The sequence below is a fragment of the Fundulus heteroclitus genome, chromosome 6 (assembly GCF_011125445.2).
Source record: "Fundulus heteroclitus isolate FHET01 chromosome 6, MU-UCD_Fhet_4.1, whole genome shotgun sequence".
NCBI classification, from domain to species: domain Eukaryota; kingdom Metazoa; phylum Chordata; class Actinopteri; order Cyprinodontiformes; family Fundulidae; genus Fundulus; species Fundulus heteroclitus.
Genome location: NC_046366.1, coordinates 23,328,822 through 23,351,154, shown reverse-complemented (window position 1 = coordinate 23,351,154; position 22,333 = coordinate 23,328,822).

Genomic DNA, 22,333 nt, shown 5'->3' with positions numbered 1-22,333 from the left:
CATAGCAGATTTAATTTAAGTGAACCAGTTATATGTCTGGGATCTCAAAACGTAACAAATCTATAACCTTTCTCTGGTGATATTTTTTTCATGTGTATGGTTTCGTGGAATAGTAGATAAATGTTTGCTATTAATAAAACTCTAACATTTTAGCAATCAGCCTGTGCAGCACTGTCCGAGTGCCTTGCGACAGGCTGGCTGAACAGCTATTGTGCAGAAACACCACCTTCATCCAAGCTGACAGGCAGCTTTCGGGGGTGTAAAAACACCCAGGCAAGTTCCAGTGGAGTTGGAACTGCAATGAATCTGACCTCAGGTAGGGTGCTCTGTTCCTACTGCTTCAGGGCAAGTGATTTGGGTTTCATCTTCCCTCTACTTTCCTCTCTTGAAATCAAGTTAGGCATAGGATTCAGAATAAGGCCGTACAATCTTTTCCCTTTTGTCTTATATGAAAATTATTCACTCATGGCAATTCTTATATTTTTACATTTTCAGTATTTAATTGAAACGTTAATCTTTGCATTGATTTCACAAAAATATGCAGATCTGAGAGATATGTAGAGTGTTTTCATTTTTTTCTTGTTTTAATGTGAAAGACTTTATGTATCATTCCCTGGGTAACTATTTTCTCTTCAGATTGATTTAGTGGAATATGAGGTTGATTGATGCATTCACCATAGCAAAGGTTAATTAACCTATGATACAAATACAGCCATTCTGTGAAAGGTGGGCATGTTCTACTTGTGCATGCATAGAGTTTATCCAAGTAATTTGGTTTTCTAACATAGTCCCATAAACATCCATATTATAGGTATTTTGGATGAACATCTTTGGGCTTCAAGTTCGGGGGTGATCATCATATCTATTGGTTGTCCCACATGCCAATCATTGTGACGTGCTCACCGAATGCCAATGTCCGTGCAGGTTCCTTGCTCGTTGCCTCTGGTTGTGCATGCACACTTCTACTGTTTATGTATCCAGTTTGCTTCGGTGTTCATTGGTTCATTGTAGCTCTGCTGCTCTCATCATATACTTTGAAAATGGCTGAAAGTCACCAGAAGAAAAATGTCTTACAAGTGTATGAGAAGAAGGGAAGGGCCTCAGAAGAAAGGGTTAAGACCAAAGTGTATTTGGGAGATTCTTTCATGTGATCCCCCTGAGGAGCGGAAGAGCTGGTAGGATGGTCTGTGAAAACGCGCAGGTATTCAGAAAGTGATTTGGGCATTTCTTACCTACATTTGCGGAAAAATCGTCCACTATACATTTAAGTTAATAAGATATTCTAAGTTGCCTCTAGATCAGTATTTGGGAATGAGTATTTGTTGCATGTGTCTTTGCATTGACCCTATGATGGATTGGGAACCTGTCCTAGATGTATTTTCTGTCTTACCTGTTGACGATCACTCCCCCTGCGGCCCTGGGCATCATATAGCAGGATACCTTCAACCTGATGTGCTAGAGTGTCTTGGTATTTATTTTCAAATACTTGTATATTTATAACTATGAAAATGTTAAATATAAAGCTATATAAACTGTGGGAATTTTCTTCTATGATTGTTTTTATTCAGTGTTAGTTGAGAGCTGGCCAATGTAAAACCAAATACCTCATGCTTTCAGTTATTCACTCATCAATTACTTGCACACTTTGGCAATTTTCCTTTACTTTAATGGCAGTTGTTTTGAAAGCTTTCATCTTCTCAGAGTCTTTCATTTAAGGCTTCTGATTGGTACAGCCCTCATTTCACCAGTTTAATCTATGCTTTGATATTCTTTTTTTTATCATAATGTATTATTTCAGGGCTTGTTGTGCAGATAATATTCTTTATTTAAACAGAGAATAATTTGTCTGACTGATTCCAAGTTAATCAAATTAATCTAGTTGTTAAACTGTTAGTTGTATTTGTTGGGGGTGGGGATTTAATCAGCCAACTATTTAAGAATTATTTTCAGCTCAACATCCTTAAATTGAAAAGAAAAATCTTCACATTGCAGAATTTGAATCTTGCTGAACATGTTTTCAAGGAAATGTAACAAAATTATTTGATCTAAATCTATTTTTTTAGCTAAAAAAAAAAAGGTACAAGAAACATTTTTCAGTTTCCCCAACTTATCTTACACCTATAAAAAAGAAACTATTCAGCCAAGTATGCAAGGCAAATTTCTTGATTTCTTTCTTGGATATCCAACACATAGAGGGGAGCCTCGCTCTAATGTAGCTGCGTCTGATCCTGCGCACAGTGGCTGAGTGAAAATGCTGATAGCGTGACACGGGTTGATGGGGTGCTGGTCTCCAGCAGCTCAATAATGATGAGATAGATATATGACAGCCAGTCACAGGAGAGTGTCAGCCTATTTGTCTTTCTGTCTACACAGAAAGATGGATGACCCCTCAACCCCACATTGGTGGAAATATTCACAGTGCTGCTATGCCACGAAAAGCTCATCATAATCCCTCATCTCAGTGCCCGTCACCTATCAACGCTGCATGGCATGTTTGGACTGAATTAGTGAGTGGTCTATGACATTTGGCGAAGATTTCACAAACCACTTTGTGAGCAACGGTCCTTCTGGATTCATTCACTTGAAATGAGCAATGCTCAGTTATTTTAATGGGTAATTACTGTAACCCATGGAAACATTTTAATTGGTAATTTTTCATCTGTAAAATACAGCACCTCCACATTCAAACATCATCACAATTAAATGAATGAATGAATCACTAATGGCCTTACTAAAGCAAATAAGTTATTTTGATATGCACATCCAAAGAAGCTTCAGAGCAGGGGAGTCCAAAGTGGAGCCTGGAGGCCCTTGAAATAAATTTCAGTGGCCCTCAACTGCAATTCACAAATGATACATATTTAGCCCTCCAGCAAATGATGCTGAACTAGATGGAGACTTGTCATTTTTTAGGATGACATTTACAAAGACAAAATGTATATCTTTTTCAATTGAAAATGTTAGGTACAACACAATGTATTTTTACTAACCGTGTTTCTTCGTTGTTCTTTTTTTGTTGCTGTTCTAAAATCAAGATAAGAGGGGCTAGAAATTATCCAGCAACATTTTACACATAAATGAGCACGTATTCATTGAATCTGGCTGAATATAACAAGGATTTTAAAAGAGTTCTAATTTTTGTTACTGGGAATAGACTGACAAGAATTTCTCAACCAACAAATTTTAAAAACATCTTCTGTACATGTGAGATTCATTTTAAGGCCTACAATATTTATTTTCCTATTTCCTTCATCATTAGAAAAATTGCATGTTTAACTTATTGCTTAGCAGATAAAAACAACAGATTTCACACAAAGTGTATTTTCTATTTTTAATTGTAAGAAAAAAATGTTTTCCCCGATGTCATGGTGGAAACAATTTCATCATTGCTTTGTAGTCACGCCCTCAGAACTGTGCACTTCCGCATCTGGACGATGCCATTATTGTGTAAACCCACTGTCTTAAACACCGTCACTTTCTGTGGCTGTAAACAGATACCAAAAATACCTTTTTAATGGGACTATGTCAAATTGTTATATGGTTACTTATAGGCAACGATAAATGGATGAACTGGTCATCTGTGTAGTAAATACTGGTGAGCTTTACCACAACCAACCGTTTGACTGAGGAGGGACATTTGGCCTGGCAAAACAACATCACATTACTTTTTTATGACATTCTTTGGAGAATTTACATGGGTAGCAATATCAACTACATGAAATGGTATATACAGTGATGTCATGGGACCTTTAAAGTGACTCTCTCCTGTGGTGTCCAAAATCAGCCCTCTAGGGCCAATGTTCTACATGTTTTAGGTGGTTCATGATTAAGCACAGCTTAACCTAATGAGTGCTAAATTAGTGTACAGACCGTGATGACAGACTGGAAAATCATTCATTTGAATCAGATGTCTTGGAGCAAGGACAGATCTAAAACATGCAGGTGACCGGCCCCAGGCCCAGCGCCGCAGGGCGTGCACTTGGCGTCAGCCCCTCAAATGAAATGCGCTGCTATGCTAATGCTAATTCAAAAGTCATAAAAACTTTTATATATGAGTGCAAGCTCATATATAAAAGCTCATATATAAGCGTAGATGTCTCACCAATGTCCATGGTCTATAGGAGGACATAAACTGTTACTCTCAGATAGAAGGAATTAGTTAGGATTTTCAGGATCAGCTACCAAGACACAAACCTGCAATGAACTGGAACTCCAGCATCACTGTCCACAAAGAAGACAGCCTTAAATCCTCATGGACTGAGAGGTTCCAAAGAAGAAGGTATGTGACCCAAAAGCAATCCCTTAAAGATAAAATGAAATTTACAGCTGGCCTCCTGGACATGCCAAATGCCCTTTAGAGAAAATGCTTATGGTCAAAGTATGTTTGAAGTCAAGGTTTAGTAGATTTTGTAGCGCTCAAATGCAGAGCAAGATGATGGCAATATCACAATCAAGAGATTTACAGAAGAAAAGTATCAAAAGCAAAGAGAAAAGATGGAGGAAACAGAGCGCAAACAGTCAAGAAACACACAAAGAGTGACAAGCATGGAAGGAGAACTGACTGGCAGGAAGAAAGAAGAATCTGACAAGTAGTGAGTGAAAGTGAAAGGCTAACAAATAGTGGGAAGATAATCACAGTGACTTGGATCAGAAGAGTCTAATCAGCAGATGTGATATAATAGCCGTTGTGAGGAGAATGAGGAGAAGCTGAAAACAGAAGTTATGACAGGGGTAACAAAACAATATAAGACGACAAAGGGAACTAACAAATGTGGGATACCGAGAACTACGTATGAAAACACAATTGAACACTTAGGAGATCGAGCTAAATATGAAAAAACTAAATAATTTCTCAGAACACTGAACTCAGATAAAACCAAACTCAAACTCAGTCGGATCATGACAAGGTAAGTCATTTTAGACGTAACAATAAAGTATAAACTATCATGCATGGTGGTGAGTGGATCATACCGCAGACCCATGGCAACTGAAAATGTTAGAGAAAATGTGTGTATATTTCCGAAGCTGTGAATAATTTTGACCATGAATGAATCAGATAAATTTCACAGTAAAGTCAAAGCTTTGCAACCAAGTTCTATTTTATTTTAAAAAAAAAACATTGAATTTGTATGTGGGATTATCATCTTACTGTAATGATCAGAGGAAACGGACCCAGAATTCAGCCAGACCAGCAGAGGTTCAGATCAGGTTCTTTATTAACAAAAATCAAAGACTGAGGCAAAAACCCAAAAAGACCTCACAAACAAAAGACGGCACCAAAATAAACAGACTAACGGGGCAGGCAGGACAGGAACCGACAGGAACAGGATGGCTCAGATAACTGGAGACAAGGGGGTCAAAAATCCAAAAGTAAACCAATAAACAGAAACTTGCAGGAGGAGACTCACCCATACTCAAACAGACGACCTGGCACTGATGTCTGGTCTCAACTGTTTATATGGAGGTGGAAGCAGGTGAAACCGGTCAGAGATGATTGCAACAGGGGTGGAGTAAGGCAGGTGTGTAGAGTGGGTAATTAGACCAGACATCAGTGCTGAGGCTCAAAACAAGAACAGACAAATCTAAAAAGCTGACAAGACAAGAGGACAGAAACAAACTACACACACACAACTTACAAAGAAACAAAATCACTCTAAAGAAAAAACCTAAAACAGAAAATAAAGCTTAGACTAAAACAGATGACAAAACCAGATAACCTAACAGTAAATAAAAACCCAGACAGGACAAAAACTCAAAGCAAGAAGAGAACCTAAAGCAGGAGAGTAAAATGACTCAAAAATAAAACCCGAACAGAAACCAGAATATTACACTTACTCTGGAAAAAAATAAAAAAATGACTAGAAGTCTCAAATTACAATTACATAACACTGTGACAGAATAATCCATGCCCAAGATTTGTGTACGTAAACATTTAACTTCAGCACATTCTTTATGCTCAAATAAAAAAGCGGTCAACTCCATATGTCTAATATGTATGTTTATTACCCGTGTTTAATGAGTTACAAACAGGCACAATGCTATGGAATTATATACTGTACGACTTCAGAGATGTGTCAGGAGTAGAGGTCAATTGCATCAGGGACGTGAAGAATAGCGAGAATTGTTTCCCCCATATGTTTCAGTGCCTCGTTCCCCTTGAGAAATGCATTGCTAATGTTATAACCTCTATTTCACAAGAACACATCAGCTGTCAAATGTTTCTGCAGACCTGGAATTTGTTCAAATTCCACTTCGCATTCTTTTAAGCTCTCCTCTAAAATCCTTCAAAGGCCCAAACTTCAGATTCAGCCAAGTGCCCGACTTCAAGGACTCATAGGCAGTGTGATTTAGCTGTATGCTGTACAACACTGGGGACTGCCACAGCTACCATGGTAACAGCATGTTGTGTGTTGTGGAGTTCAAAGAAAGTGCAAATTGAGTTTATTAACGGAGTCATGCCAGATCTGTTAATTAAGAATAAGTACGGTTGGATTCTGCAATGTCTCGGGAGCCTTGACATGTAATCACGGCATCCTGCACATGATTATCACAACATCAGGCACATATATTATTTTATGAATGAAGAAATGTTTATCTTACTATCAATTCCCTTGCAATTAATTCCTGTATTCAAATCAGATAGAAACATTTGCAGCTATTTAAGTAACTCCACATGACAAGGCAAACAAAATGTGTATTTATTCAACATGTTTTAAAATTATTTTGTATTGCAGGTAAAAAGATCAAGGTAAGTTCTATCCATTTTTATCACAACTGTGTTAAACTTTTGTAATGAAATCAACATTTTTCACGAATTTCCAGAATTCCTGAAACTCTTGAGTCTTTCCTCTTATATCAGTCTATTAATCACTGTGATCAAAGCTTTTAATTTAGGCCAATGCCCCCCAATAGAAAGTTGGGCAAATTCTATAGCTGAAGTCAACTTTCTCACTTGTTTAACATGTTTCCTTACAGGAATACTCCTGTTTTAAATGCAACGACCATTGGCAGGCTTATACATGATCTGAAATACTGAGTAGAAATTTCAGATTTTCATATCAGGTCTGTTTGAGAAGGAACACATCTGAAATATGTAAGACACTCCCCTCGTGAGCCAGAAGTTTTCTTGTCTGAAAACGTTTTTTTTTTTTCTCTGTTCATGAGGTGTGTTCGACTCGATTTATTACCCCTTTTCTGAGTTCCTGCCACAGAGACAACAGACCTGGGAGGGAAATTCAGGCTGCTCAACATCTTCAGCACCTCCTGATCAATTATGTGCTACTTTTTGTGATGGTTTACCACATCAAATGTCAATAAAATAGTTTTGAAATGTGTGGTCATAATGTGACAAAATGTGTTAAGGTTCAAAGGGAATAAATACTTTTGCCAGGCATATAATTCTTTATGGCTTTTCTGGGTGCACGCCGTAGGCCTCCTCCCACTCAGCATCCCAATCTGGAACCTTAAACACCTCAGCTGTCTCTTTTCACATTTTAGAAGCAAGGGCTGCAATCTGTACTCTTGCAATTGTTATGAGCAGCGTAAAAGTGAAATGCTGTTTAACATTAAACGACCGGCCAATTAAAAGTGCATAGACAGTAAAGTTTAGTAGCTGTAATTATGATGAATAATTTAGATGAAATTTACACCCACAAAATTAAAACTCCTCCTAAATGTCATAATAACAGTTAACAATGGGATGACAAAAATTGTTAGGTCCCTGTGATCTGATTCAGTTTACAGAGAAGGTGCTGGCACCATTGAGGCTGCTTGATGGTAATAGATTCCTTGGAAGCATCAAGAATTTGCAGCTTTTAAATTCCTAAATGACAAAGTCCCCAATGGGCAGTTGGGAACGATGGTTTGAAGTCTCCCCTGCTGATATCAGGGATTATCTCCTAATGGTGAAGTCGAGCTATGCGACCATGCTGTGAGCTGTTCACTTACACTGCAAGTCAAAATTTTGGACCCAACTCCTTTGGGCGACTGATTCAGTGGCTAGAGTTGTCATCTTGCATCTGGTTAACGCTGCGTAATTCAGGCGATCATTTTCTCACTGAGAAGGACAAAGGTTCATTTTCTGCCAATTCTAGCACTTCCCGTACCTCTGTATGAATGCCCATAAGCAGGTTTGATAATGTGGGGAAGAGTATTCCGGGGTTTTTTTTTTGTTTTTTTCCGTATGAGTCAACACCAAAGTCCATAAAATCTTTAGAGTCAGTTTACAGAACATGCACAGGGGACTTCTGTAACTGAAGACGGCAGAGACATCCGTTTTTGAGTGTTGTTGTTTTGTGGGAGACCACAGAAGAACTCGACTGTCCTAAAGTGACAGATTGATGGATTTTGTTCAACGGCTGAAAGTTGTGTTTTTTTCTTCTTCTTTTTTTTTTACAGCTGATGTGCAGCACTGAAGTGCATGAAACAGGAGATAATGTTGGAAGAACCTCAAAGGTCAAAACAATGTGGGTTTCAGTTTCCCAGACTCTACAAAAAAAAAGAAAACTAAAGATATACTGTTAACTTTTTCTTTGTAAAAGTCCTTATACCCCTTTAACTTTTCCACAGCGCATCTCTTTACTACCATAAATATTTATTTCATTGGAATTTTATTTGATAAAAAAAAGTGTGAAACAGCTTGTGGTTGTGAGGTGAAAGGGAAATTATCAATTACTTTGAAAATGTGTAACAACTAAGGATGTAGAAAGTGCAGGGTGGCATTACTGAGTTGATACTATACACTGAGTGTACTGCTGCAACTGCCTTGGGGTTTGTCTCTACCAGCTTCACACATCTATACGCTGAAGTTTTTACTCGTTCTTTCTTTCAAAACAGCCAAAGTCTGTCGGGTGGAGTTAGACTGGAAAGAGTGCATCTCCGAACATTAATTTACAAGTATTACCAGAAATGTTAAAAATGTAGATTTGGGTCTGGATTTTGACGTCACCATTTTAGAGACTAAATAAACTTTGATTTAATTGTCCTCTGTCTGAGTGTTGAGGATTGTTTGAGTGTTTCTGCAAGGTGAACCTCCACCCTAGTCTCAATTCCTGTTCTTGGCTCCCTACAAGGCAAGGCAAGCAAATTTATTTTTAGAGCACATTTCAGTACAGAGACAATGCAAAGTGCTTTACATGATTAAAATATAGGGAGAAAAAAACAGAATAAAAGCAAGTAGGACTAAAACTTCCCTGTCCCTGCCGAAGCAAAGTATCCCCATAGCTCGATGCTGCCACCATCGTGTTTCATGGAAGAGATGTAAAGGTTTTTTTCACCATACATAAAATTTGGCACATATGCTGAAATGTTTAATTTTAATCTCATCTGACCAGAGCACCCTTTTCCACATGTCCACATGTTTCCCCTTCATGGTGTGTGGCAAACTGCAGTGAAGACATCTTGACATTCTTTGAATGATCACTTTCTCACCCTTCTCATAAAATCAGATTTGTTTGACGACTACTAGCTGTTTTGCCAACAGATTACCCCACCTGACATCTGGGTTTGTGTAGCTCCTTCAGAATTGTTATTGATTCCTTATTGGCATTCTTATTCGCTTCTCCTTGCCAGGACTTTGCAGATCTTGAGAGATTTGCTATTGCGCCATACTCTTTCCATCTTTGATGGTGTTTTGAACCGTGTTCTGAGAAGTGTTCAAGTTTCAAGATATTGTGTTTATATACTAACATCTCCACAACCTTTCCCCTGACCTCCCTGCTGTATCGTTCGGTCTTCATGATTCTGTTCGTTCACTATTGATCTCAAACAAAGAGATACTGTATTTACTGCTACGGTTGTTGTTACTGTGATTAAACTACAGAAACTTGGGCTCTATTTATTAATGGCTTTTGTAGGAAATCGGTTGCACTTGACTGTAGGGGGATCAAGTAAATGGTGTAAATACAAATGCACACCATATAACATTTTTTTTTTTCTCTAATTCATATTTATGCACAGCATTGTGTTGATCTATCCAGTAAAATCCCAATAAAGTACACTGAAGCTTGTGGCTGCTTTGTAGCAAACTGGGAACAAATTCATGGGGTATTAATACGCATATAACGTCTTGCATCTAGCAGATTAGCAACCGTATGGTGACCTAACTAAAACAACCATGCTTGGTCCATATATGCATGTTTAAGTTTTTCTTTAAGTTATGAACTGACTTAAAACTAGGAGACCTACTACATTAATAAAATAACAGAGGTTGTTATTCACAACAGCTCTTTTAACAACTCTGTTTTAAAAAGTTTCTCTTGATTGATTGTTTAACACTGTTTAATAGATTTGCTCTTTGCTATAGTAAATTGCTACAACATTTAACCTTCCTAGCTTTAAATGTTCTGCTCCTGAAACAAGCTCACTTGTTATTCAGTCTGAGGGATTTCAAAGCTTAGATAACCTTTTTAAACCCAAGATGTAAAGTCACAGGATAGTTATCTGTCAGTAGGAGAAAGTAAAAATTTATGAGAAGATGGATCTACACAGCTCCATGAATTTGGTCTATGAGAAAACCTCTTGGCCTAAAATGTGACCCAGTTTAAGAGAAGAGAGACTACGGTTTTGGTCTTTTTTGCCATTGCATGCTTGTAAACATCTCTGCTGGCCATACATCTTAAAAACTGCATCTGTGAACCATAAAAAGTGTGTGCATGATGATCTTTTCTAAATACAAAACATAAAAAAGGCATGTTATGCATTTAATACAATACATTCGCACAACTGGGGTGCATGATTAACTGTATTATAATATAAATAGAACCAGGCAGTGATGAATACCTGTTAAAGCCAACTGTGCTATTATTACTTTTCCACATCTATATGTAATTTGATAGCTTAAAGAAAACAGTAACACCTTTGAAGGGTTTATTATTTCTCTCATATGGTTAATTGACAACCAACACGAATAATCTAGCTTGTGTGTAAAGAGTTTGTCCATGTATTACGCTCATCACTGAATTTGCTGAAGATTAACAATTGTTATATTGAGTCAAAGGGACTGAGTACAAAGCTGCTAAGTATGGACTGAGAACAGCAGCCAAAAGGCTGTAGAGAGAGGAGCTGGATTAGACTGAAAGTGGGATTCACACCTAATTTTTACTATTATGCAATTTTACAATCAAGACTTTTTTATGGCTGTTCACAAACCAAAAGATTGGTATTAAGCCTAGTCCAGCAGCTGCCTCATCCTGACACCAGCAATTAATTTGAGTTTAGCCTTCTTCTTTTTTTTTTTTTTTTTTTTTTTTTGGTCTGAGAGAACCGCTTCTGCTTTCAATCAACATTTTTAATGAACTTTATTTCTTTTCAAATGTAGTTTTGCTCTCCCCCGTAGTTTATAAATTGCATAGATGCAAAGCTCATTTGGAGGTTTTCAAAGAAAACATTTTCCAAAAGTGAAGCAACTTTCTTTTTATCACATTGCCAAAACAACATGGAAACTGTCTTAATGCTATTGTGTGTTAATTGCAGAAGCTTAAACCTGATCGCTTGGGGAAAAAAAAAAAAAAAACATGAAACACTTTTCCATGTAGAGCAACTGTTGAAACATCACATTGTCTTGCTGGTTTTAATTGGCTCTGGGCCACAGTGTTGCTTTAACTTTAGAGACACTAAACTCCCATATAGGTTATTCAGAGTAACTCAGGAGGAAGAAGGGACTCATTCAAAGTGATATATTGTGTAATTTGCTCTCACACCTGACAATACAAGACCCTATAATTCCCTATATTAACAAGGAAGAGATTAAATGGTTTAAAAGCGGCGACAATTAATCTGAGAATCAAAAGTCACACTGCATTTGTCTGAATTCCACGAAAGGTCTGAATCTAATAAAGTGTCTGATCAGGAGTTTCCAAGCTTGTAAATCTGTAGCGGGTCGTAATTTTGTGACCGTGATCATCCTGTCACCTGCTCCTCCACTTCCTTAACGTATGAGAGAACTTGGAGCGTCTCTCGAGGCCAACTGCTGCAGTTCCTAGTAACAACATGCGACAAGTCATCTATCAGTTGGCAGCCATTGCTGTCTCCTTTTTAAAGCCTGTCTGACAGTTTTGCTTCTCTTTTTTTCCCCCTTTCTTTGTTGCTGTGAAGATAAATAGATAAATGTCAGCTGAGGAATGCAATCTCCATCCCACATGTTTGATCACAGGCTAACTGGGCAATTCAATAAAGGACTCTGTCCCAGCTGGAGTTTTGCCAGGCTTTTGTATGAAAACACAATCCCTCTTAGTTAGAGGTATCGATGTGTTGCTCCAATGCCTGACTTGTTGCTCAAATCCCCACATCCTATGCAGTGTGGAACCAAGCCTGCTTGCGAAATGTGATGTGAAATTATTGTCAGTGCCGACCCTAGAAAGAGAGCAACGATCTCTAACAGATGTCAGCAGAAAATCTGCTTCATATTAACATTTACCAGCCTTATTGAATGGGTCGTCACTCATCAGAAGGAAGGCAAACACAAAAATAATTAGGTTAGGTTAGGTTGGTTTAATAAAGTTTCTAAAAGTACAGCTTGGATGTGCTTTCACACTCCGGGGAAATATTCTCTCATTACGCAGTGTGTGGGGGAGGACGGAGGCAGCAATAAGTTAGATTTCATCCGAGGCTCAAGAGAAAATGAAACCTTCCGATAATAGTAGAGCATGTTATGTTTTCATCTACTTCCACCCATGGAGGAAAATTAAATGAAAATTACAGCAGAATGCTTTTCCCTCTTTTCTTTCATTGGCCCTGCAACAAATTGCTTCCTTTACTAAATCTAAAATGAATAACGCTCTTAACTGGGCTAATTTTTTAATCATTACAGGACCACATGTTGAGCTGAAAATGTAAAAAACCAGGATTTAATTCTAACTGAGATGCTTTGGCGAACTCTCCAACGTGGCTAAATCAAAACCTTATCTTGCAGAGATAAGTGCTGCACATTTCCTCGACAGTGCTGTAACCGAGTCGTTGCGAGTTTTCACAAATGCTTGATGGCAGTTGTTGACATCGAGTTTGACATTACCAGTTACCGGGTTTAACCTTTCATCCTGAAACTAAATCCTGACCTAAAACTGCTGTTTTGATTGTTGGAAGATATGAAGCATTGTGTTGTGACAAAAATTAATAAACAGAAAAAAAATCTGAGAAATAGTTTCCCAAAGTTTAACAAAAACAATATTTTTTCTGGTAAGCTTCTGGACTTTTTCATGAGCTCAATCAGCAAAATGTCATGAATGAATGTAAGCTTTTATAAAAATCTGGATTAAGTAGTTTTATTCTATCCCACATTTCAGGAGTTTCATGTTAAAGCCAAACCAAAAAAAAAAAAAAATCTGCATTACAATTTTACACTCGGTACAATATTTTATTTTTCATCTCGCCGTGCGATTTATCATTTCAGTATTCCTATACATATGGGACGGTTAATGCCTACTCTGTCTACAAGCACTGTTTTTTTTTTAGTATGAGTGGGTGATGAACAGATTATTATGCTTTTACATAATGTAGACCAATTATGTAAGATATATGATATATTAGATTTTGAAGCACCCCTGGGAAGAAAGCTATTTCAAAATTATTAGATTTCAATTTTTCTCCAGTTTTCAACAAGTAATGTCTTAGTCCATAACCATTTGCATAATTCTGTTCTGGATTGTATTTAACAAACCATTCCCTTGCATCATCACAAGGCTTCCACTGAATCTCGGGGGATCGAACTCATCCAACTGGAAGACCTTTTTTCCGACACATTTTGCGTATCAATGTAAGCATCCTAAAATGGAAATACCCTTCTATTTTAAGAGATTGCATTTCGATGGATTCTCATTACAGAACTGCTGGCTATGGGTCAAATGGAAATGTCATCACGGGCTGAGCAGAGGCTGTGCAGAAGGGGTGCTCTCTGACGGGCAAACAGTCTTTTTACAGTTTAAACACCTTCTCCTGGGAGATGAATCATGGAGTTTGACAAAGAGTGCAGATGGTGAGGACAGGGTGAATGAGCGATTGACGAGATGCCAGTCAGCCTTTTTGTTATAACTTAATATAGCTGCTATGGTGTTATTCACATGCCACAATCAATTTTACTCAGACGCTCATCTTCTGGTTACAACGGATGCAATCAGGATATCTCACAAACCAAAGCTATCGTGATTGGACCGGAAACATTCCTTACCATCTTTTGCATCGAAAGGGCCAATAGCGTAGTTATGTGACACCCATTTGATTTATATCACATTTATATCACAAGTAGGTGTGTCATGTGACGACAAACGTTTCTTCTGGATTCACACTGACTTGTTGGAAAGATTTTTTCCCCGTCATCAACTTTGATGAAGAATGAACTAAATAGATTGACATTGAAATTTTTTAAGAGTTTCTGTTTTTTTTTATTAATTTGACAAACTGTGCTTTGGGACCAGGGGTTTTCGAACTTTTCAGCCTGGAACCCCCAAATAACCGTACCACAGACTGGTGATCCACTTTTGGTCGGTGGGATTTTTTTCTGTTTTTTCAAATTATGATTATAAGACCTCTTTTAAAAATGGCTGCCTTCCTCATGCTTTAAAATGAGGAACATTGAACATCTTGTAATGTTATACTTTGGTATTGGTTTCACAAAAAAAAAGAAATACTTAATCTTTTAAGCACATCAGTATCAAATCATCTTGCAACCCCCACATTGGGAACCCCTGCTCTAGACACTCGTGGCAACATTGCATCACATTGAAACACATCTGGTAACTGGAAAAAAACATAAGTGTCATAGACGCTAAAAACACCCCCATTTATCTTCAGGCTACAATCATTTCTACCATGCAGTATTGGCATCACAAAGTTTCAGATTTACACCTGTGATACTGAGTCTAAAGCATAGAATTTGGCTCCTTCAAGTCAATATGTGAGTAGGTAGTGTATTTGTGTTATGAAAAGCTTAAGGTTTCATCAGTAAATATTTAGCTCTCCCCTTATTTCTATATGCCAGTAATGATGCGTTATTTCAGTTTGTAAACCAGTCGGCTTTTGGGACGTGGATAAGACAAACAAACGTCTAATCAGGGCTTACAGATGCAGGAAACAACTACAGATGTCGAGGTTCATCACACTGCTAAGCAGAATCATCACTGGAAACCGTGTGGCACGGTAAGGAAGCTGGTATTTTTATGAATGTCTGAAACCGCAAAATTAGTCAGCTGACTGTAAGGAGATGACGCGGTCTGCTCATGCGCTCTTTGTTATCTGAGAACCGAGCCACTGAAAATCCGGGCCGAGCCCACTCATCCAACTGGTCTAGATTTAGCGCGGTCCAGTTGTGTCTGGCACGGTCAAGTTCAGTTTGCGATCCATTTACACTCGAAAGTTATCTCAGTTACCGAGCTCGGACTGGTCTCGACACGGTTAAAAAGGGGTAGTATAAACGGGGTATATGAGAGGACTATTCAGTGAAGTGATATTTTATAAATTGGGCCCTGTGTATATGGAAACTCTGTGTTTTTTGATGCTCACAAGATGAAATTTGTCGCTTTGTCCAAAAAATTAAAGGCATCCTAACTGGGGAAACCAATCTGATACTCTGGCATACAGTATCAGATTGGTAGAAAGATGATAACGAGGCTTTGTGCCTCTGTTTTCCATTAGAATACAAGGCAGGCTGTCAATAGTATGACATGGATATTTTTTTTAGCCTGACTATAGCCTCTACCCCACCCTGAAGTTCAGTTAATGACCGTTGATATATCTAAGTAACTTAAAAAGTGACCTGTATTGTACTTAGTGCATGAATCTTTGCACGGCATTGTATCGCAAGGCAGATGAATTGTATGTCATTGTCAATGCTATCGTCAATGTCAACTTTATTTCTAAAGCACTTAATAACAAACGAGCTGAACAGAAGTAATAGAGAGCAAGAACAAAAAAGTGATTCATGGCAGCCTGGCATAGCTAAACTCCTATACCCTTATTACAGTAAGGTAACAAAGGTATAGTTGTTTCCGTTCCCTTGCAACCAAGTAACATTGACAGAAAAAGTTATTTCATTCTTAATCAACAAACAGCCTGAAAGTATGGAGCTTTTTGTGTGATGTCCTTCATTTTTCTTAGTGTGAGTTTTGTTTTTTTTATTTTTTGGTTTTTTAAAAAACTTCTTCCACCCTCAGTGGCATTGATTTTTGAATGGAAAGAAAACGCTAAAGGACACAACCACGGTGGACTTGACCCGTGCTTTCTTAATAGCGCATTGAGCACAAATATCAGGTTTTTGTGTCTCTCGAGATTCACATTAGTGGAATCTTAGTCGAGGTTGGGAGTCGAAACAGTTCAGAAACTTTACCTTCGTCGCTGTGGTGACGCTTCTGTCCTCACTTCAACGGAAGGGCATGCAGTCTCCCATCCCACTCAGTGCCATGTCTGTATACTGACCTTATACAGTGGCGCTGTTTCACAGACGAATGCTGTGTGTATGGGGGGGACAATGCCTCATGTTTGTATGGTGGTTGAATTATCACAGCTTTGCATTGTTTGAGTTGTGCTGAGCAGTAGGTCACAGACTGTGACGCTGAAGCCGGTTCGCTGATGTAGAAGTTCGCGCTGTGAGGAGAAAGGCGAGCGGTAACGAGCTACCTGTAGTGTCGTTGGCTCATGAGTCTGGAGTGTCACTCCGGTAATGAGGTTTCATTCAGACAGAGTCTGCATCTGTGCCAGCCTCATGTGAGGAGAAATGTCTTCGCTTCAGCAAAAAAACGGTGTGCTTAGCACTACTGAGAATGAAACAAGGTTGTGGAGGGGGAGGGGGGTTAATGAAAAGTGGACAGACGTGGAAATGCGGTCATACTAATATCTGAATAATCATATCACAATTCTTTGATACTTCTATTGTATGTGTGCAGAAAGGAGCTTAGATCCACTGGCTGATTTGGCTGTGGTGGGCTAATGCTGAGGAGACATTAACCCCTGATCCCTTTTGATGCGAGATCGCTCGTCGAGTGTCACTCCCCAGAGCACGGTGGCATGTCTACATCTGCCTGCCAATCTTATTTCCTGGATGGATTGCACGCTTATTTCATTTTGGCCCTTTTCAAAGCCTCATATTGATTTTGAAACATCATGTCAGAACGAGGAATGAGGGCCCTTTTCTGACGCTGATAATAAGCTTGCGGTGCTTTGCGCCTTGTTGCACCCCCCCCCCCCCATTTAGAAATGAAAAGTACAATTTGTGGACAACATATCTTAGAAGGATTTGAATTTCATACTCAGCCTTTTCCATTCAGTTTCTTTTCTTCCATCCCTTCAGTGGTTCATGTGCTGTGCGATCTTTTTCCTCTAGTTTCAAGCTCTTTTATCTCAATTTGACTTACCTTTCTCTTCCCTGTTGTTTATTTCCCCTGTTGCTTACATACCTTGTGTGCTTGTTGTTTCTGTGGTAAAACCAGCAGAAATGAGACGGCAGCAGGGTAACAGTGGCGTCGTCTGTCTCTCGGTCCCTGCAGTACATTAGCGGTCCCTCACCATGTATTATTGATTCCCTCCCTCTATCACTGTCTCCGGTGTTGCAGATGAGGCTTTACTACGAACAGCACCTGCACTCTGAGGAGTTTATAGCGGCAAAAGGTGTAACTCCGATAGACAAAAAGCACTAAAAACAACAGGTGAGGTCATATCAAAGGCCTTTTTTATAAGGAGTTTAACTTTTTTTCCCCCTGTATTTATCACCCATGGAGACAAGAAAACATCATGAACTGGGACAAATGTGCCAATATGCTTTCAGGTTTAAATGTAGTTGTGTTTTGTTTGAAAGCAACTAAAGAGTAAGCATTATTCCAGACAAATGTCTTCGAGCGTCTTTGATTTTCTCAGACCTGAGTGTCTGAACAGCGCTTCTCTCAGAACAGAAGAATACTATTCCCACTCAGAACTTCGAAACCCACGATTCAACTCAACGTGAAAACTGCTGTTTGACAACTGATGCTTTTTTTGAATAAAAATAGGCTTTATACTTCTGCTAAAAGATCAGCAAACTTACCAGATACTTTGTTTCTCTGGTTGTCTGGGTTTAAGCACAGCTCTTCTTTCTGTGTGTTGCTTTCTCCTGATGGCAGGATAATGAAACACCACATTTCTCTCTCATGAAGATTATATATACCTGTCTCTGAAAACGCTGCTTATTTTCATTTCTCCCCTACTTGGCTGACTAGCAAATGCGCACAGACACAAGGTTGTATTTCTAAGCTCATTAGGACTTTTGTGACTTCCATTCTGTATAGTAGCTACATTTTTCCTAATCCCAACCCTTACTCTAACCTTAAACATTACCAGTACATTGGTAACCCTAACTTTGATCTAAACATAATTCAGATCTTTAACCCTAACTGTAAAAATTGTTGTTCGGCACATCAGAATCAGCTTTAGGTCCCCGTAAGTGTCCAGAAGGTAAGCAATTATTCCTGAAATTTTCCTAAAGCTGTAAAACAAAGAAATAAACACACATGCACAAACATGCACAGGAAAAACTGTGAGACATAATTATGATTTACCAAATTTAAGTCTTATAAAATGTTCTGAATTATTAGATAATTTCTCTGTAACATTATGTGACGAAGTGTAACGGGGTCTAGAAGGAAAACCCAGACATCCCTCTTTCCACCATTTCTCTCTAGGTCATTCTGGGGTTCTTAGCCCACAAGGGACACATAGTCCTTCCATCAGGGTCGGGGTTTGCCTCAGGGTCTAATCCCAGAGGGTTGTGGCTGAAAAGCCTACAAATCAAAGCGCCCACGAGGAATCGTGATCACGGCCCGTATTCACAAATATTCTCAAATTCATCCTATCTTCCTGAAAATGAAAAGTGATTCAGAAATCCTGAAATCCTCAAAGATGGCAGAGCTCCTCACCCCATCGCTAAAGCCCAAACACCTGTCTCGCCCTGCTTTGCTCTGACGCCTCATCAGCTCTCTGATCCTCTGGACACGCCTTGGACTGTTTCATGACCCCGATTGAAGCCAAGCCCTTTGAACCTCTCGGCCATCTCCTGCCTGCCTTCACCGCTTATGATCCCTGCCTGCTTCTTGGACCTAATTTCTGCCTTCCGACCCCTTTTTTTCCCCTCTCTCCACCAGGTTCTGTTTATTTATTTAATAAAACCTTTTAAAAATGCAACTCCATGTCTGGCTTGAATATTGGGTTTTCCGATCCTTCTGAAGCGTTACAGATCCAGCTTTACATTCAAATTTAATTTCTATGTTCCTCTGTCTTCTTGCGTTCTATTTCCTCTGATCATCAGTACATAATGTCCCAGTCTTCCTGTTGCTGTTCCCAACCACATACTCCGCCTGAAACATAAAAAAATGCTCTTTAAGAAAGTCAGATAGAACATGTGTCTGCTTTCTGGACATTAAATGCCATAATACCATCAAACTACAGAATTGTCCCATTCACACTACCCATGAGCATCCCGTTGTCAGTATGTCTCTTGAAGATGGCACCACAACCCATACCTAGTGATGTGTGACATTGAGGCAAAACCAGGGCTCTATTACCGTGTAACTACTGCTACACGACAGATTTCTAGATTCTCCACATGTCATATTCTGAGGTGTGGGTGTTGGGCCAAAATGTAAACCAGAGTTTCAGGAGCCTAATGATGAGATGAACAGCAGTTTCTTAATAACTAAAAGTGCCGGACGGAGGATGCGACAAAGGTTGAGAGGACACTGGCAGGTATAATAGGGGAGAAAACAGAGAGAGTGCAATCACCTGCCATTGAACTGTTACCCAAAATGTGCTCTATGAAGAAAATTGTTTGAGTAACAGTTCAAAAGCCCTGTGAATTAAGATGGACAACTCGAAAAACATCTATAAAGATTCACTCTGTGATCCAAATCACCAAACAGTCCACTGAGACAGTCTGGTTTCCGCTCTAACCATATTTCACTCTTGGCTAAGAGAAGAAAGGTCTGACACATCCTTTGTTTTAATTGAGATTTTAGAGTTAACAGCTGTGAACAGACGCCGCACACTGCTGCGTAGACGGTGTCTGTGTGAGGGAGAGAAGGCTGGAAGGTGGGAGGTTTGGATTGTTGCAGTGGACCACAGCACCGTGCAATCATGCAGTCATCTGTGCTGTAAAGTGAGAATTAATTATTAAAATACATTTCAGTTTCATAAAGTGTTTACGATAATATTTTAGGACATGGTTTTAGTTGAAGGTGAATGTGCAGCCCATGGGGCCATTTATCAGATTACAGATATTTTTTCTAGTAATGGCTCTTTTTCCCCATTGATGGTAAGTCTATTCTAATGATTCTGTGTTTAGCGGAGTCTTTTTCTTGGATGGAGAAGTTGCTTACTTTTTGTTTTCTTCTCCACAGAAAGTACTCTTGGCTTAGTACATCTGTGTTTTTTTGTTTGTTTTGTTTTTTTGTCTGTCTGCTGTCTAATTAGCTCGTAAAACCCAGGAATTTCCTGCAGTTGGCCAGTGGTTCTGAGGGAGGCTCCCTCCTGTTAGAAGAGAGTGGTTCCCTCCCACTTTTGCTATAAATTGCACAAATAAGAGATTGCTGCTCAAATGATTCAAATCAATGATTAAATGTCATCAGCTGGCTTGTTCATATGGATGAATCTTTAACAATTTGCAATAAAGGTTGAATAGAATCTGACCATATTGCGTTACAATTTGCAGGTTGGAATTTGTAATTAGATCTGAATGTTACTCTATGATTGAATTTTAATGGAATGAATTAAAGATTGTTTTAAATTGTTTTAAATAGAATTTGAACATAACTTTACTTCATGTAACTGAAAATCATTTGGATCCCTTTGTTTAAAAAAACTGCCTTCAAATAGAATTTATTGTGATAAGTCCAACAAAATATTAAAAATATTTGATATAGATAATTATATCAAATCTTTTGCATTGTATTTTTATTATATTACATGTTTCTGAATGGGACCCACACTGCTGACAAGAACTTGGGAAGACCATGGAGACCATGGTGATGACGAGGAACAAAACAAAAAACAAGACAGAAACTCAGAATGCGGGAACCAGCAGTGAGACAAAGAAAACAAGGAGTTTAGGTACTAAGGAGGAGTGATGGGTAACATGGAAACAGGTATGATCAACAGAGTGCGGAGCAGCTGTGGAGAACTGAGGGAAGAAAGAAAATGGGTGCAGGAGAAATTGAACCGAACCGAACGACAGAGAATCTATCTAACAAAAAGCTAAAGACTAGTAAAAGTCTAAACCAAGTGCACAGAAAAGGACATAAAAACTGACAAATTCAACACAAAGGAATGAACTAACGAGGAAAAACCCATATGAAAACAACTCTAAAATGATATGAAACACAAGTGAGAACCAGATGAGGATCATGACAACTTTAAAGATTGAAATCCTACGCATGTAATATGAAAACTGTTATTGTGCTGTGAGTTATTGTGATTCGGTTTGTTGACTGGAGCTTAGTCATGAGTAAAACGTGCATTTTAAGCTCACTGTGTGATGAGCCAACAAGAAACTATAAATAAACATAAATCTGTGGCCTCATTGGGGTACACTTTGGTTACACACAGTTTTACGGTGACTTGAAGAATATTAACAGCTTTTTTTACTTAGCTAACTAAATAATTCAAACAATAGTGATAGAATTTTCACAAAAACAACAAAAATCAGAGTAAAGTATGTAAAGATTCAACTTAAAACTTAAAATCTGTTTCCCTCTTCTTTTCATTAAAGTGACCCAACTGTCTTGTACAATAAATAATTTGCATGCTGTCATCCTACAGGTATCAGTCTGTAATGATATCCACACAAAGGCTCTACTCTCCCTGTGCCGTTGGCAGAGATTAGCCGACAGAGCTGAGCTATAACGCTCAGATTTTCTCTGCCCTTTCAACTGCTCTGGCAGTGTTTGTTCAGAGTCTGAGAGACAGATTTCTCCCAGCAGGGAATCAATTACATCCATACCAATATGAATCAGAGGCGGTTGGTGATCTACATTTTTCTCCTTTTCGCCATGTGTCTCCCTGGAAGAACAAAAGCTTCTAAGTTTTCGTCTGCAAGGGACGAGCACTTTTGTGTGAGTCTCCAGTGGGCGCATCGGCTTGCTGTGTGACACATTCCTAACAGCGGGGGTGGGCTTCTCATGGGACGAAGAGGAGGGACTCTGATTGGTAATACACAAAGTGTTTCGTGTAAGTCAGAGCATTACGAGGTGTGTCTGATGTGAGGCTGACATCACTAACGCTATAAGCCCCACTAGCCCCACATTCAACACAAACACTAACTCTGAGTCATGCTGCAGCACGATGATGTGGATCGATATACAAAATCTTTTTTTTTATGAGCAGGAAT